Source organism: Pinus tabuliformis, chromosome 3_1, assembly GCF_031772625.1.
Source record: "Pinus tabuliformis cultivar Carrire ecotype Pingquan chromosome 3_1, CPIR1, whole genome shotgun sequence".
Lineage (NCBI taxonomy): Eukaryota > Viridiplantae > Streptophyta > Pinopsida > Pinales > Pinaceae > Pinus > Pinus tabuliformis.
The window spans coordinates 190,021,005-190,038,912 of NC_142301.1; the positions used below are offsets into that span (position 1 = coordinate 190,021,005).

General features: G+C 41.5%; 1 pseudogene; it reads right to left on the minus strand.

Annotated features, from left to right (window-relative positions):
- Nucleotides 1-15,325: 15,325 nt before the first annotated feature.
- LOC149186444 (G-type lectin S-receptor-like serine/threonine-protein kinase At2g19130) lies at nucleotides 15,326-16,603 on the minus strand (annotated as a pseudogene).
- Between the last annotated feature and the right edge of the window lie 1,305 nt (nucleotides 16,604-17,908).

Sequence of the window (17,908 nt, forward strand, 5' to 3'; positions counted from 1 at the left end):
CGAATACTTTAGTGAAAATTCTTAATTGCTTTCACTGGTTTTTTCACCTGTTCGTGTTATAAAACAAAAATTTCGTTGTATGAAGCATCCAAATGGCCCTGTAAGTTTCACCAGTTCACCTCAAGGTTTCTAGACACCTATACAGCCACAGACTCCATTGCCCAATGGTATTTGACTCTTTGAAAATTACATCATAAGACCTAAAAGAAACTCTTCAACCAAAACATAAACAAAACCTGTGCATAATAGCTAGCCTAAAACCCTATCATAAACAGTTACAAATCATAAAGAGAGAGCCCTCTCTGATCACAGTTTGGCTAGAAACAGTGATCCAAAGATTGGTTGGTGGTTACCCCGGCCATATTCCCTTGGGAGTCATAAGGAACAACCTGGGTGTTAACATAATTGGCGACTCCGCTGGGGACTTCTTAAAGATTTTTCAATTACTATCTATATTCCAAAGCTACCATCAAGCCTGAACTAGCCAAGAGGCCTTAGGACTGTTTCTGTGCCACAGGAACAGCTTTAGGGAAGAGCTGATTAGGGAATCTTCATCCTAGCTTTGAAACATATATAGCCATTCCAAAATTTTCATCCAGTCCTTGCATATATAAACTTCTTGTACAAATTCAAAAGAATATTTAGAAGCTGGCTCCCAAAAGAAATCCAAGGCACACTAGGGCAAACCCTGACCCTAATCAACCTATCATTGTTGATAATCCAAATATCATTCCAAAGAACATTAGGAGACAGCAAAAGCAGGAGAAGCCTGCCGATTCAGATATAATTTCAGAACAGCCTATCTGCATCCCCACACCCTGCAAAGTTCTGTTCCGGTCCACCCCTAGTTCCCCTAGTTCATCATCAACACCTCAAAGCCCTCCTCTCCCATCTTCACCATCTGCACATACTCTTTCAACCAGTTCCCCGCTTGTTACCCATACCATTAATCCTGTCACACCTATAATCCCTGTTGTCCCATTTATTCTTGTCAACCCCATAAATCCCATAAACATGGCCAACAACTATGCACCTCTGCAGATACCAGCTAATGCTCCAGCTCTACCCCAAGATTACCAAACCAAAATCTCATTTTTTGACTCCCATGGCCCTTTGACAGCTGTCCAGCATGCTAAGAAGATGCAAGACCACTTTGAGACCTATGAAATAGATGATGACAGTGTCAGGATGAGAATTTTTGTTCAAATCTTAACTGGGGATGTCAGAACTTGGTTTAGATCCCTGAATGCAAATTCCATTGCAACCCCTGAGGTCCTGTACCAAGAGTTTACCAACAGATGGGAGAAAAAGAAAGATCCACTCCACATACTTGGTGAATATAATACTATCAAAAGAGGTCCCCAAGAAACAGTTTTGGAATATTGTGCTAGGTTTAACAATGTATATAATGCTATCCCCCAGAACTTAAGACCCCCTCCTGATTTGGCCCTGTATAACTTCCCTGACGGTTTTGACTCTGATATGGCCTATCAGCTGAAAGAAAGAGATCCCCCAACCCTTGCAGAAGCTCAAAGAGTTGCAGTCACTGTAGAGGCCAACCTAATTGCCAAGAGAAACAGGGCAAAGCTGGAAAAGAAGGCTGGCTTCAGAGAAGAGCCCTCAGGTTTTGATCAAAAGTTGGACGCAATACTAAACAGCATGAAGAGACTGGGTGAAAGGGTGGAATCAGTTGAAAGAAAATCATCATGGGAGACATCACAAAGCAACCCTCCTAGAAACCCAAATTTTAGGAGAACTCAGAACCCAAACATAGGAAAAACAAGTGCTGACCAAGATATCAGACCCCCTTTTCAAGAAAACTATGCAGAAACTTCCTCAGCCAATCAGCTCAATGAAGATCCTGAAATCAACTTAATGGGTCTGGATGGTAAAAGCCATGTATTCTTAACACAAGAAGACCATGAGGAGGATGAAAGCAAAACATTCCAAACTAAATCAGGAGAATCCTTTGACTTTAAACAAGGATATGATACTGCTGTCTATGAAGTCCATAAACAATACAAACTAAGGAGTAGGACTGTAAATGTAAATCAGCTTGAAAAGGTAAAGGAGAAACAACAGTCCAAAGAAACCATGGTCACTGAACCTAATGACAACACAAACGTGCCTACAAAAGAAGTAGTGGTTGAGGAGGTTACTGAACTACTGTCCCCACTACAACAGCCCATGGCAACCTCGTCCTCCCACCCAAATCTGAACATTACCCCTCAAGACATGAGTATGAGGGGCAGGTTTCGAAATCAAGATGAAATCCAACAAGAAGATTTAGTGAACAAAGAAAAGACTGCTATCCGTGACTCTAAAATCCAAGTTGACAAACCTTTTGACCTAGGTACAGAGATTGGCAAGTTAAAGATAGCAATCCCCCTCTCAGAGCTAGCCAAGCATGACATATATAAGCAACAGATAAAGAAATCCCTACAGCTCACCAATAGCAAAGATGATGTAAATGTGCTAGATGACACTCCAGAATTACTGTTTGGCCCAGAGGTAGATGGAAAATCAGAAGTCACAGGGGTTTTACCGTTTTATGTCAGCCTGCATGTTCATGATAAAATACTGCATAATGCTATGTTTGACTCAGGCGCCTCTCACAACCTTATGCCAAAAGCAGTCATGGAAAGATTGAACTTGGATATAACAAGGCCATACAAAGACCTGCTTTCCTTTGATTCTAGTCAAGTCAAATGTTTAGGCCTAATAAAAGATTTATGTGTGTCTCTGGTTCAATATCCCAATAAGACTATTCTAATGGATGTGGTAGTCGCTGATATCCCACCCAAATATGGGATGCTGTTATCAAGATCATGGGGAGCCAAGTTCCAAGGTTCCCTGCAATTAGACATGTCATATGCAACTATCTCTGTCTTTGGGCAACCAAAAAGACTATACAGGGAAACACTCATGAAGTATATGGTCAGCAGTGAAGAAAAGCCTCAAAATTTTCCAATATATGCTGTCCATTCGGACATAGACTCCTTCATCCTCTTCAATGACAGCACAAGCCTCTCAAACAATGACATTAGGACCGAAGCACTCATACAAGAACAAAACATTGATCAGACAAGTAGCACCTGCCAAACATCAATCAGCCCAACAATACACATTCACCCTCCTCTAGTTGTTAAAGATTGTCAAAAAAGTGATGAAATTGTCCTAGAAAACAAATGGGAAAAGAAACCCCAACTCATGCTCACATTGCCATCCCATGAACAGAATTTTAAATCTTCTGTTCAGCAAGATATCCTGTGGGTCCTAGAATTTGATGGGTCAGTCAACAAGTTAGGGGCAGGAGCTGGAGTGTGGATATATAACAAAGAGAAAGGCTATGCAGAAGGCAGGGCTTACAGATTGAATTTTAGGTGCACTAACAACATGGCAGAATATGAAGCTCTCTTGCTGGGCCTAAAGCTAGCAAAATCACTACAAGCTCCTAAACTCTCCATCATGGGAGACTCTGATCTAGTCATTCAACAGGTGAAAGGACAGTTTGTCACCAATGACAAAAGATTGAGGTCCTACAGGTCTGCTGTAATTGAAATATTAGAGACCTTCTCTGAGTTTGTTATCACAAAAATTTCAAGGGGCCACAATCTCCATGCACACAGCTTGGCAACGTTTGCCAGCACCTTCAAATTCCCATTAGAACCCAATAACTGTTTCACAGCCGAGGTCAAATACCGACCCTCTATTCCAAACAATGTCAAAGAATGGCAAGTTTTTGAGGATGACATGCAAATAAACAATTTTTTAACCTTGCAACAAGAGTTCACAGGATTAAATATTGACATTGATGGAGCATGCCAATCACAAATGCTTGAGACCGCAAGTCAATCACAAATATTTGAGGGAGCAAGTCCATCACAAATACAGTTTCAACAGTCTGCTCACCCAATGTCACCTAGGACAGCAAAACAACTACTCAGTCCAACCATTTTCAACAATGAAAACATTCAGCAAATTAACCAAATTGACTGTGAAGAGATGAGCAACGCTGAAGATGAAATCATACAACTCAAAGACAATTTCCTTCCAGCAGGCCTTACCCTACTAGAGGACATTTTCGACTCAAATGATGTCCCCAGGAAACCAAAGATGCAGCCATTAGATGCAGCAATTGAAGAATGCAACATTGGTACCACTGACAAGCCTAAAATAATAAAGCTATCTGCTGCTTTGCCCCCTGATCAAAAACCCAAATATATTGATCTCTTTAAAGAGTTTCAAGATGTCTTTGCTTGGGGTTATCAGGATCTAAAGTCCTATGATACCTCTGTTATCCAGCATACCATTCCCCTCAAGCCTAATCAAAAACCATTCAAACAGAAATTGAGAAGAATCAATCCTGTGCTCCTTCCTTCCATTGAAAAAGAATTACAGAAAATGTTCAAAGCTGGTATCATAGCACCGATCAGGTTCTCTGAGTGGATTTCAAATTTGGTCCCTACAAGAAAGAAAACTAGTGAGATTAGACTTTGCGTAGACTTAAGGAATTTGAACCAAGTATCACTCAAAGATAACTACCCTTTACCCAAAATGGATCACATTCTTCAAAGAGTAGTAGGGGCTTCGAGAATATCATTGCTTGATGGTTTCTCAGGTTTCAATCAAATCCTGGTACACCCTGATGATCAGGACAAAACTGCATTTACAACCCCATGGGGAACTTTCAAGTATGTGAAAATGCCCTTTGGATTGAAAAACGCAGGGGCAACATTTCAGAGAGCAATGGACATTGCTTTTGCAAAAGAGATTCATGACTTCTTGGTCATTTACTTAGATGATCTCACACCCTTTTCAAAATCTGACCAAGAACACTTGAAACATTTGAGACAGATTTTCATAACATGCAGAAAATATGGCATTTCCTTAAACCCCAAGAAGTCATTATTTGGTTTAGAAGAAGGGAAACTCTTAGGACACATCATTTCAAAAGATGGCATAAGAATTGATCCAGATAGGATACAAGCTATCCTACAAATGCCTCACCCCAGGAATGTCAAGGAGTTGCAAGGATTCTTAGGGAAAATCAACTTTTTAAGAAGGTTTATCCCTAATTTAGCAGAATTAATCAGATTACTAAATAATATGCTAAAGAAAGATTCAAAGGTCAAATGGACTGTTGAAGCAAAACAAGCCTTTGAAAGTATAAAATTAGCCTTGACTCAAACCCCAGTGTTAAACAATCCTCAGTTTGACAGAGACTTTATCATTTTCTCCTTTGCCTCCCAACATACTATTGCTGCTGTATTATTACAGAAAGATGACCAAGGGAATGAGAAGCCTATTGCCTTCTTCAGCAGAGCTCTTAGAGATGCCCCCCTAAAGTATCAAATAATGGAAAAACAAGCCTATGCTTTGATCAAAGCTATTAAAGACTTTAGGATTTACATCCTTTACTCCCATGTTGTGGCTTATGTACCAAGTCCTATTGTCAAAGACATTCTCACCCAAGAAAACTTAGAGGGCAGGAGAGGAAAATGGATTGCCAATATACTAGAATTTGACATTGAAATAAAACCCACAAAGCTAATAAAAGGGCAAGGTTTGGCCAAATTAATGACAGAAGCAAATTTCCAAGCCTTAGATATCAACCAACTGGACAGTGGAACAGAGCTGGCGACTCCAAAGATCAATGTAGCCTTTGAACAATCTCCTTGGTACTCTGATATCTGCTATGTGTTACAAAACCTGTGTGCTCCCCCAGGGCTGTCCAGAACTAAGTGTAGGTTCCTAAAAATGAAAACATCTAGATTTTGTGTGATGGATGGAAACTTACTTTGGAAAAACCATGAAGGTATATTACTGCACTGTCTAATAGAGAATGAAACTAACAATATCATGCAAGACTTCCATGCTGGAGAATGTGGTGGACATTTGTACTGGAAGTCCACTGTAGACAAAATATTGAGGGCTGGTTATTACTGGCCCACTATGTTCTCTGATGTTAAGAAATTTACAGCCTCATGCCACAAATGCCAACTGTTTGAAGGCAAAAGACAGTTGCTGCCACTTCCTTTGAAGCCCATTGCAACAGAGAGACCTTTCCAACAATGGGGCTTGGATTTCATTGGGGAAATTCATCCCTCATCTTCAGGGCAATACAGATGGATTTTAACAGCGACAGACTACTTCACCAAGTGGATTGAAGCTGCCCCATGCAGACAAGCAAATGATTCAGCAATCATTCAGTTTTTGGAAAACAATATACTGGCTAGATTTGGCTGCCCGGACAAAATAATAACAGACAATGTTGCTGCCTTCAGATCCAAGAAAATGGTGAACTTCTGCCATAAATTTCACATTACTTTGGGCCATTCTACAGCTTACTATCCTCAAGGAAATGGCCTTGCTGAATCATCAAACAAAAGTTTAATAAATATCATAAAGAAAGTACTGGAAGAGAACAAAAAGAACTGGCATAAGAAACTAGTAAATGCTTTATGGGCAGACAGACTAACAACTAAAAGATCAATTGGGACCAGCCCATATGAGTTAGTCTATGGATTAGAGGCCAGATTTCCTTCATCACTAGGAGTGCCGGTTATGAAACTTCTGCAAGAAAGCCAAGCAGAGCCAAATGACATGCAAAGAAGGATTAATCAGATAATCTGTTTACAGCAAACTAGAGAACAAGTTTTCAGCAGAGTGCAGATACTACAAGAGAAACTGAAAAAGGCCTTTGATAGGAGAACCAAAGCAGAAGATTTCAATGTAGGGGACAAAGTTTTAAAGTGGGATGCAAGAAGAGAAGAGAAAGGGAAACATGGAAAGTTTGACTCTTTATGGAAAGGACCATTTGTTGTCCAAGCAGTACAAGGTAACAACACTTACTTCCTTAAAAGTCTGACTGAAACTGACTTGGATGAAGGTCCTGTCAATGGCAGGATGCTGAAGCACTACTTTGACTATTCATTATGAGTGGAATCCAAGGATTCATTGTATATATGCAGATGTACATATTGTTTTCTGTCTTAGATTGTAAAAAGCAGTTTTCCCAAGTGATTCACCAAGCAGTAAAAGGCAAATAGAATCAGAGGTTCTCCAAGGAAAAAGCACACAAGTTTGACACATTTATGCAGCAGATTTCAAAGATTGAGATGGGCAGTCAAAGAACAAGGCAATCTGACCTGCTGTTCTTGGTCTTTCAGAAGAAAAACCATCCCCATGTGGAGCCACTGTTGGATACCTATACTAATAGGTTTCATATTTCATGATTGGCCAAAGAAAGTCCAAATATGCTCTGCTTTGGTATTACAAAGATCCCATATTTCCTAGAGAACAAGAGGTGGGTAAAGTGTTTCAAGTATTGAGGACCTTATTTCAATTTTGTGGATGATTCAACAGTCTAATCTGGATCATGCCATGTTTCAATTTTGAGTTATAGAATAGAGAAAGAAGTCTGTCCAAACTGCTTAATCTTGGCAGACAAGTAGTTTAGGTAGAGGAGTAAAGGTTCCCAACAGCTTAATCTGGGACCTTGGAAGAAATAAGGGTAGAAGTAGACAGAAAAGAAAAAAAGAAAAGGCCAAAGAAAAGAAAAGGCAAGTAAGGGTTTGCAAGTCCAAATGCACCCTCTATGGAGAAACAAAAAATGCTAGGAAAATAGCTGGGTAGGCAGTTGTGGTTGCAGAAAGGGTATTTTCACCATTACACATATGTCAAGAGGTGTTTTGCCAAGGCAAAATCTATCAATGAACAAAGTGGTTAATCCCATCATATTACAGCAAGGAGCATGACTAACTTCCCTCTTCCCCTCTATTCCATTACTAACACTCCCTTTTTTTACTGAGATTTATGAAGAGAGATCATGGTTTTATGGTGGTTCTAGTTCATTCAGAATCCACATTTCTGGTCTAAGATCTTTCATTTTGATCTACTCTCAAAACCAAGTCAATTTCAGATAAACTCAGTAAAATCCCCTTCATTTGCTCCCTTCATTCATATTAACCTCTAATTCTACTATATAGCTCCCCTATTTTACCCCTTCCCCTAATAATACTAACACTATGGTGTATAAAGCCCCAAATCTTATAAATACTCCTTCCCCTTGGCATTATAGCCCTATATTCTTCAAAAGGGACCAAAATGACATCTGGTCACTTTGGTGAACCTGTTCCATCCCATTCCCCCTTGCTGCAAGTCAAATTGCTCCTTAAAACCACCATTTGCATTGGAAAACCCTTATAAAACCCTCTTCCGCCTTTAAATCCTTTGCAAAAGTTACCAAAGCCAAAAAACCCGCCTCTGGCGCATTTCCAAAGGTTAGCGCATTGTTTGTTTTAAATAATAAACAGTGAAAAACCAATGAAAAACCAACGAAAAACCCTCTACCCAAAGTTTTCCGCCCTCATACAACCCGAGCATCTTCGCACTCCGCCCACCGTCGGATCAAGTCTCTGAGATCCGACGACCCACAGCAATATCGGAGCGGCCCCCACTGCCGTCCTTTACCGCCCGAGAAGGTGACGTTGCGTCACGTCAGTACCTCTCCACGCGTCAAGCGCTAAGGTATCTCGGAGCCGGGCCTGACAACTTCGGCGCCGTACCCAAACCGCCCCGAGAAACCGTAGCGGTTAGCCTTAACCGTAACCGCTACGGTCCTAACCGCCACCTGTTTTCCGCCAACGCATCGCCACGTCAGCTCCGCTCGTACCTGCCCCTGCTATTCGTCCACCTGGCCGCTGACATGGCTGCCACCTCATCGCCCCTTGGACCAATAGTCTACTGCCACGTCACCCGATGACGTCAGCTGACGTCACCTCACCTTGACCCACCAATGACGTCATGCTGACGTCATCACTAAAAAGCGCCAAAATGGTAAAAAAGGTCCATATTTACCCAAAAAACCGTGTTTTTTCCCACTTTTCACTCCTGTCGCTGTTGTTCTCTCTGCATGACCGTTTACGTTCGAATTTCCGCCAACCTGTTGATTTAACCCGGGCGACCTCCTCAGCATCAACCGTGCACACCTGCGCAACCTCTGTTCGTCAATCAACAGGTATTTACCATTGTTCTGCCCTCCATACGACTGTTATTGAAATTTAAGTTGCTCAGAAGGCTTAAGACACCTTGAAACTACATTTACACCGCCCATTTCCCTCTGCACGTCCACCATTGTAACTGTGAAGTCCAAAAAGCACCGGCCGAGCCTTAATACTTGTAATTTCGCTCAAAACCACTGTCCCTCTGCATTTCCCGGCAGATTTCTTGATAAGTACAATTCACCCGCTGGAAGGGGACAGTTAGACCTTAGAGAATCTCTGCTCCTAAAAACAAACAGTATTTCAATTGCTGTTGAGTAAATTCCCCTCTGGTATCCAAAATACAAACTGTCTTTACAGAGAATCACCTCTATTCTGTGTTGCTTCCATTTTGACTATTCACCTACAATTGTTGCACTTTGAAGAACTATGGAGACTCCTATTGCTCTAAATATCAAGCCCCTCAATGCTCCTCACCAGGAATTAGCATGGAAAGCCCTGGGAGACATGGATTACCAAATGCTGGACTGGTTCCCTATGGGAACCAAATACAATATCCAGATGATGAATGAGTTAAAAGCCCAACACCTGAGTGGGGCAGACATCTTGGGAATTTGGGACTCAAATTTGCCCATCTACAACCTTCCCCAAGTAAATCCTATGCCAGAACTGATCTACAGCTGCCAGGAATGTTATGACCCAAACCAAAGAGCTGTCATCAGCCCCACAGGCTCAATCCTGTTCCAGATTACCCCAGAGAGTATAAATGGAATGCTGCACTTCCAAACTGCCAAGCAATTGACCCCCCTCTTTATGCAGAATTTGATAAACAAAGGGACCAAGCTGTCAAATGACCAAATCATTAAAATCAATCAGTTGTTTGTAAGACCAGGCTCTGAATCAGTCAGAACCCCTCCTATTGGGTATCACTATTTGAATGAATTGGGCAGGATGTTAGTGGATTTAATCAGTTATGTCCTAGGATTCAGGGGGATAGAGGATGTGGATGATAGCCTAATGGCAATGCTATCTATATTCTCTCCTGGTAAACCCCCAGCTATACATTATGACTATGCAACCTACATTGCAGAGAAAATCCATGAGCAGTTTATGAACTTGAGGAGGGAAAGATTATTCAGGTATACTTCATATATAGACCACCTATTCTTGTTCTATCAGCCAGCCACCTTCTCTGTTCCTTTGAAGCCACTCAATGCCCAGGGAATTCCAAGGTCAGTTGTGTTCTGGACTTTTGTTTTTCATCATACCTCTGTATCACCTTACACATACACTGAGTTCATTGACTTATTCATCTATCCAGTCATGACAGTATTGCATGGTACTCCTCCTCCTAGACTAACTGATGACATGAGGAGAATTCTCCATTTGAATAAGTCCTACAGCATTGGTAATTGGTACTTCTACCAAAACCACACAGTCATCAGGATATATGGCTGTGAGTTGAACCCATTTAGGTTGCCAAGGTATGTCCCCATGAGGCTTTTTGCCTTGGAATATTTCAGACAGTTTGGGAACTCAGACTATCTTCATTTTCAGAGCAACAACAAGAAGTCACAGTTGAAGGTAAGGAACCAGCTGGGTCCTTTCCTATATAACAGAAAAGAAGAGGGATGGAAAGAGGCAAACACTATCCTGGAAGGCCTCAAACTGCAAACCAGCTTTGAATGGATACCCTATGACCCCAATCATGCTATCTCCCTCAGGAGGATTAGATACAAATTGGGTAGCTATGCACACAAGAGACAACCCGAGATCGAACAGTATGCCAATGCATCAAATTGGGAAGAGGGTACCCTAGAGGAGGAAATTACTAATGAAGAGTTACTTGAGAGAGAGGCTAGAAATATGCAAAAGGAAGCTGACTTGGAAACTTGTGGACAGGTGCCCCTCTCCTACAAAAAGCAGCTTGGAGCAGCTGCTACATCATCAACAGCACAGCAGCAAACTGCCGAGAAAGCACCACAGACAGCAAGCAAGGATAAAGGGAAGCAGGTGGAACAGCCACCTCCATTGACAGAAGAACAAGTGGACACATTGCTACAACAGCAAGAAGAGATGGAGCAGCAGGAACTTGGGCAGCAACAAGAAGAGGAACAGTTTAGTGAACAGCAGCCCTTGCAGCAAGAAAAAGTGATGAATGCTCCAAGCTCCACTGAGCAACAGGCTCAGACAGTGGTGCCTCCTAGGGCAGAAACTATTGTTGATACCTCAGTCCTCCAAACCCCACAAAAGGAGGACTTAACCAGGAAAAGGGATAGAGAGACTCCCCTGACTTCATCCATCAATCGGGGAGAGAAAAGACAAAGACTAAATGACTCTCAAGAGGATGACATAGCAGTGAGGCAAGCAATGGGCATGAGCCCACCCAGTGGAGAAGTTTCAGCTAGTTCATCTCAGCATGAACATGATAGAACTATAGGAGGAGAGGTCAGCTCCTCCAGCCAGCACAGAGAAGGACAGTCCAGCATCAAACAGCAATTTATTGACATTAAGAGGAGGAGTGATCCTATTAAAGTACAGCTGTATAATCATTTTCTGAACCTGGCTCCTACCAATCAGCAAAGACTCATGTCTGCCTTTGATGTAAGTGAAGGCAAGATGATCATGAGTCACTTCATGCCCACAACGCTGCATCCTCAAACTACCTCGGATTACCTAAGAACCAACATGGAGGTGCTGGCCAAAGACATACACCCTATGGATAAGATTGAATTACATAAACAAACTGGTGAAATGGTGTATGCCTCCTTGGCAGATGAGACATTGGAGAACTACAAATTGAAGAGCAGCCTTGATAACACAGCATCTCAGCTGGAATTGGAGAGAGCATCATCACAAGCCAAGGACAACAGGATCAAGTCCTTGGAAGAGGTAATTATAGAAATAGGACATGATCCTAAAGATGTTAAGGGTATCCAAGAACTCTTGAAGCTAAGGGATGCAGACATGGCGGCCTTAAGAAAGAAAATCAAGCTCCCAGCTACCATCCATCCGCAAACAGACAAGGTTGCCCAGCAAAGGCAGGAAAAGGATGCTACAGACCTACTGATATCCCTGTACAAGGAGCTGGTTCGAACTCAAGACCAGCTAGGACAATCAGAAGCTGCAAAGGCAGCACTACAAACAGCAATGAAGCAAAGAGAAGAGGGCCAACCCTCCCAGCCACCTCCTGTGATAATTAATCTTGAGGAAGTCCCTCCAACAACTACTCCTCCTCCTCAGCAAACGGGAACTACAGCACCATCTACAGCAACAACTACACCAACACCAGGACAGACTCCCAGTCTGGATATGCAGAAGCTGCAAGCTGAGATCCAAGTTCTTGAATCTCAAATGAAAGAGCTTGATGAAGTCAAGAAATCTTTGGCCAAGGTGAATGAAAAATTTGACAAAAGCGAGCAGAATGAAGCAGCAAAGGAGAGAGAGATAAAAGCTCTAAAAAAGAGAATAGCTGAACTAGAAAAGGAGCTTGCACTAGAAAAAGTAACAGCAGAACTAAAAGCAGTCCTCTGGGGTAACATTGGGCGGTCCATCACCAATCAATGGCAGTATATTGAGACTATGGATGAGCAAATAGTACTCATCACCAAGGCAAACAAGGAAATACACAGAGCCAGAGCAAGCCTTGGCCACATGCCAGATGCTGCCAGCAGAATGAGAAATGTTTTAAATAACAAAACTAGCTCTCAACTAGCTACCATGGGAATTACTAACAGGACTGAAACAATCTCAGTAGTTAAAAGAGTCCTGACACTAAGAAGTCTAGTTGGTACGCTGGAGAGGAGGACACAGGATATGCAGACCGAGATCAACAAGTTCCTGGACAGATTTGTGGCATTACAGAACAGAGGCCTCCCCAGCATTTTAAGCAGTGTAGGAAGACTGCTCACCCTGGAAAATTACATCAAAAGGGTTGATGCCCATGCTGCAGCACAGATTGCAAAACAGCCCAGTACCTCAGCAGACACAGGGCCAGCATCAGGGCAGAATTTGTATGATAGGGTGGATAACTTGTTTTTTATCATGAATGAAATTGATCATCTGTTTGATACACCACCAAATTTCTTTAAGTATACTGAAGAAGATGAGACTATGGGGGCAATCATAAATCATCAATTGCCCACACAGGAAGTATGGAGGAATTTGACACAGATAGTTTTATCAGGCCAGAACCTGTAGCGTTAGTTTTCTCCAGTACATGAGCAGTCATGCGCAGGCACAATTTTGATGAATAAAATCTACAAGGAAGAGGCAGATGCTGAGCCAACTCAGCAGAGCTATTTACTCACCACAGCAGCAGTCACAATCACAGGTGACAACCCAAAATACAGCGTACAAGCCATAAAGTCGGGTTCTCCAGCATTTAATCAAAGTATCTCAACCGACTCAGCAGATCCCAAAGGCCAAAATATCTTCTGACAGAACATTAAGGCGCCTTTATTTTGAATTCAATGCTGTAATAAATTTCTGATAATAATATCTCAAAGTTGGTGAGAATATTAAGTCTGAGATAACTCAGGACTCAGATATTTTTGTAAAAATCGCAAGTATATATTCACCCCTGGCAGAAGCTCAGGGGGTTGTTGTTATTTTCCTTTTGGAAGTCTCACTTGCTGTAAAATTCTCAGAGAAGCAATGCAAAGGGAGAATGGAATTTCCAAAGCTTGGTGTATTTGATGCGTTGTGATGAATGGTGAATGTTGCAGGATTCCAGAATGTTTCATAAAACAATAAGTTTTCTTAAATCTCTGTGTTACATGTTTTCGAGTCTTTTGTTCTCTTTTATTGTCTAAATGTTTTAAACTTAATAGCAAAGTAGAAGAATAGTTCAGGATTTAATCACTGATTACCCTGAGCTCAATCTGAGCTATTATCCATGTTTTTCTTCAGATACAGTGAATGAAGTGTAATTCTTAATTGCTGCACTTTAAAACTATATCTTTTACAGTGATAGACATCCCCAGGGATTCAAGTTTTGCTCCTGAGGCATCTATCTGTTTCTCATACCTAGTTTGGTGGAAATACTCGAATACTTTAGTGAAAATTCTTAATTGCTTTCACTGGTTTTTTCACCTGTTCGTGTTATAAAACAAAAATTCCGTTGTATGAAGCATCCAAATGGCCCTGTAAGTTTCACCAGTTCACCTCAAGGTTTCTAGACACCTATACAGCCACAGACTCCATTGCCCAATGGTATTTGACTCTTTGAAAATTACATCATAAGACCTAAAAGAAACTCTTCAACCAAAACATAAACAAAACCTGTGCATAATAGCTAGCCTAAAACCCTATCATAAACAGTTACAAATCATAAAGAGAGAGCCCTCTCTAATCACAGTTTGGCTAGAAACAGTGATCCAAAGATTGGTTAGTGGTTACCCCGGCCGTATTCCCTTGGGAGTCATAGGGAACAACCTGGGTGTTAACAGGTTCAACTGAACAATAACCGTTCGATTAAAATGAAGGCTTGAAACCGTTGATTGAAGTTAAAGATGCATACAGGCCTGAACATGGAGTTGGTGTGAAAGTTTTTGTTTGACCGCCAGCCTTTGTCAGAAAAGTAATTAATGAATTTAATATGGTCGTAGATTGTAGGTAAAAGACTTTAATTTTAATTTTTTTTATTTTTACGAAAGTATGGGCATAGGTCAACGTATTTTGTTATGTTTTTTTTGGTTTTTTGCATATGTAATGTTTTGTTGTTGTTTTTGTTAAAAAAAAAACAAGAGTGAACCACACAGCGGCGTGTGAGTAAAAAAAACCATTACACAGCAGTGTAACATTTTGTATGCAGAGGCAGATTGTTTCTTAATGTAATATGCAGCAGCGTGAAACTTGTTTGGGTGTTCATTGAAAAACGAAGTGTAATGCACAGCAGTGCGAATGTATTGTAATTTTTTTTTGTTGGGCATATGAAATGAAACTCGCAGCAGAGCATATGTAAGGGATTTCTTTTACAGCAGTAAATCCATGTAATTTTTTTTATTTACAGCAGTAAATGTAAAAGAAATTTTTACACACAGTAGTGTAAAATTTCTAAAAGAGACAGAGTAATTTTTTCTTTAAGTTCTTGGTGAATCCCTCTGTTAAGAGGATGAAGTTTGTATCAGGAAATTTACTAATGAATATAAAGTTTTTATGTGTGTGAAAAACTCTCAGCTTCTCTAGCAATCTATTTTAAGCTTCCCTGTGTTAAAGATCCTGTGGCAAAAACAGAGTATTACTCTCTGTTCATTGCTTTTGTTTTGGAATTTACCAGAAAATTCCCAACAAAGTGGAATCCTCTGGTTGCCACGTTGTTAACTCGATACAGTGGAAGACGAGGACACACCCTCTACTGTGGAAGAGAAATCCGTCGAGTCACCCTCTGCTGTGGAAGAGAAATCCGTCGAGTCGCAAGGCAACATGAAATTTGTTGTGGTAAAGAAATCTGGTTTAGAAAGTAGTTCGACGGCCTCGCTCATGGAAGGTCTCGCATCCTTTTCATACTGAACGCAGAGCAGTGCTATTTTCAAGGCTCTCTCCACCTCTTCCGAATCAAAATTTCCATTCAATTTGGGATACACTACTTCCTCAATCCATCCCCCTTTCCTCATCACTGCGGACACCCACTGCACCAAATGTCCGCAATTTTGGACTGTTGAATTGGATAACGAACTTCGTCCAGTCACTATCTCTAACAAAACAATGCCGAAGCTATAAACATCCACCTTGGCCGTGATGGGCAGATTCATGGCCCACTTCGGTTCTAAGTAACCCCGCGTACCTCTAATTGTGGAGAAGGAGAATGCTCAATCTCTGTCTACCAGCTTTGATAAACCAAAGTCAGAAACTTTTTGACAAAATTTCTTGTCCAGAAGTATGCTTTGGGGCTTGATGTCACAGTGCAGAATCCATTCCAAACATTCTTTGTGGAGGTAGGCTAAACCCTTTCTCGTGCCTACTGCAATCCCAAATCTTTCTTTCCAGCCCAAAACTCTATCATTGCTTTCTGTGAACAGATGCTTGTCCAGAGACCCATTTTCAACGTACTCATAAACGAGCAACCTGTGTTTTCTTTCTGCATGGAAGCCAAACATACGAACATGATTCATGTGATGGACTCTCCCAATCATACTCACTTCTGCCCAGAACTGATCATGGCCTTGGGATAGCCCTTCTAGTTGCTTTGCAGCTATCACCTCACCATCGAGAAGCACGCCTTTGTACACCGTCCCAAAACCTCCTTCCCCTAGTTTTATTTTGAAGTTATCAGTCACCTTTTTCAACTCTGAAAAGCTAAACTTCTTGAATCCCCCGGGAATCATTGAGTAACGTCCTAGACTATCCAAGCCAGGATCTCTAAATGCTCTAAGAATATACCGTAATCCAAATATTGCGCAAACCAGCTCTGCGACACCAAAGGCAATCGCAAATCCTAACGTATATTTGACAACGCTTCTTGTCTTATGCTTCTTGTATTGGCCCGTCCCAAAGACAATCGGTCTCACAGCCGAATAGTTTAATGGCAAAGGCTTAAACAACACACTAGTAGAATTAGAAACAGAAGAATCATCGCTGGAAACTTTGATATACATGTGGTTTTGCTGACCAGGAGATCAATATCTACTGATAAGTAAAGCCTTAGGATAACAAGTTCTGTTGCCTTCCATTTGGTAGGCAAAGCCTTCACATTGGCTGGTATTCATGCACCAACTTTTACAGCTTTTGAACGTGATCCCAGTTTGATAGTTTAGATCATAGCCATAATAATCTGTATGTGGAAGATAAATAAGCTTTGCGCTGGACACACTCAGTGGTTTATTGCGCTCGCAACCTTGGAACCAATTGGTGGAATCATTCCTATGGAAACCAGGTGGGCAGGTACAGCTGGGCATCAAAGTGTATATGCAGAGACCGTAGATTCTACAGAAGCCATGAACAAAACATTGATTAGGAAAAGCCATCCATATAATATTCCATATGCCTGTCTCTTCCACCAAGCTGTATAGTCTGAGGTTTCCATCAAAATCCAAAGTTAATCTTCTCTTGGGGCCTTTGCCATAATCTGACACTTTAAAGGTAAATCCATCGCTTTACTGGAAACTACCGAAGCTATCCAGCACCGCTTGGCGGCTGCTATTATATGTGTTTCTGCCATTCTGAAAGTTTGGCAGACTAGGATCAGGCCAGCAGTTGCTCGATATGCCTGATCCCTTGTAAATTAGACGAATAACATTGTCGCTATCGAAATAGAGATGATATTAGCCTTGGCTAAACGTGGAAGTCCCCAATCTGGATATTAACTGTACTGTATTATCATTCAGGGTTTGAAATGGAAGAAGAGTATCAGTGGGCTGCTGGAAGCTTTCCCACACAAATGCTTCACCTGAAGAGCTACGTAACACCAGATTTCCCGTTTCTAGAAGAACAACATCCTTTACATTCTTGTTACTGGTGTTGGTACTCCACACAACGCTACCATCTGCGTCCCTGAGAACGAGGTTTCCATATTTCTCTAGATAAAGACGAGACTCTCTTCCATTGACAGGTTGGTCTCCATTGGCCACCCAGACTACTATTGGGTTAGCTATGTAAGTATACCATATGGCAAAAGCATAAGCATTGTGACCTACTCGATAAAATCCAGCAGAAAATCTTCCATTAGGAGAAACTGTCGAAATATTAATTTCCAACTGCCGCATACATTCCAGAAAACTGCCAACCTTTTCATCGCACCTCTTTTGCTGAGCAAGTGGTTTTCCTCCGAACGGACGCGATAAAACCCTGAGCTGACGTGTGTCCTCAGTACTTTTCCCAAAACCACTTTTTATCAGGACGTAATGTTCGTTTGGATTGGGCAAGCGATAACTGTTTGATTAAAGTGAAGACTGTCCACCGTC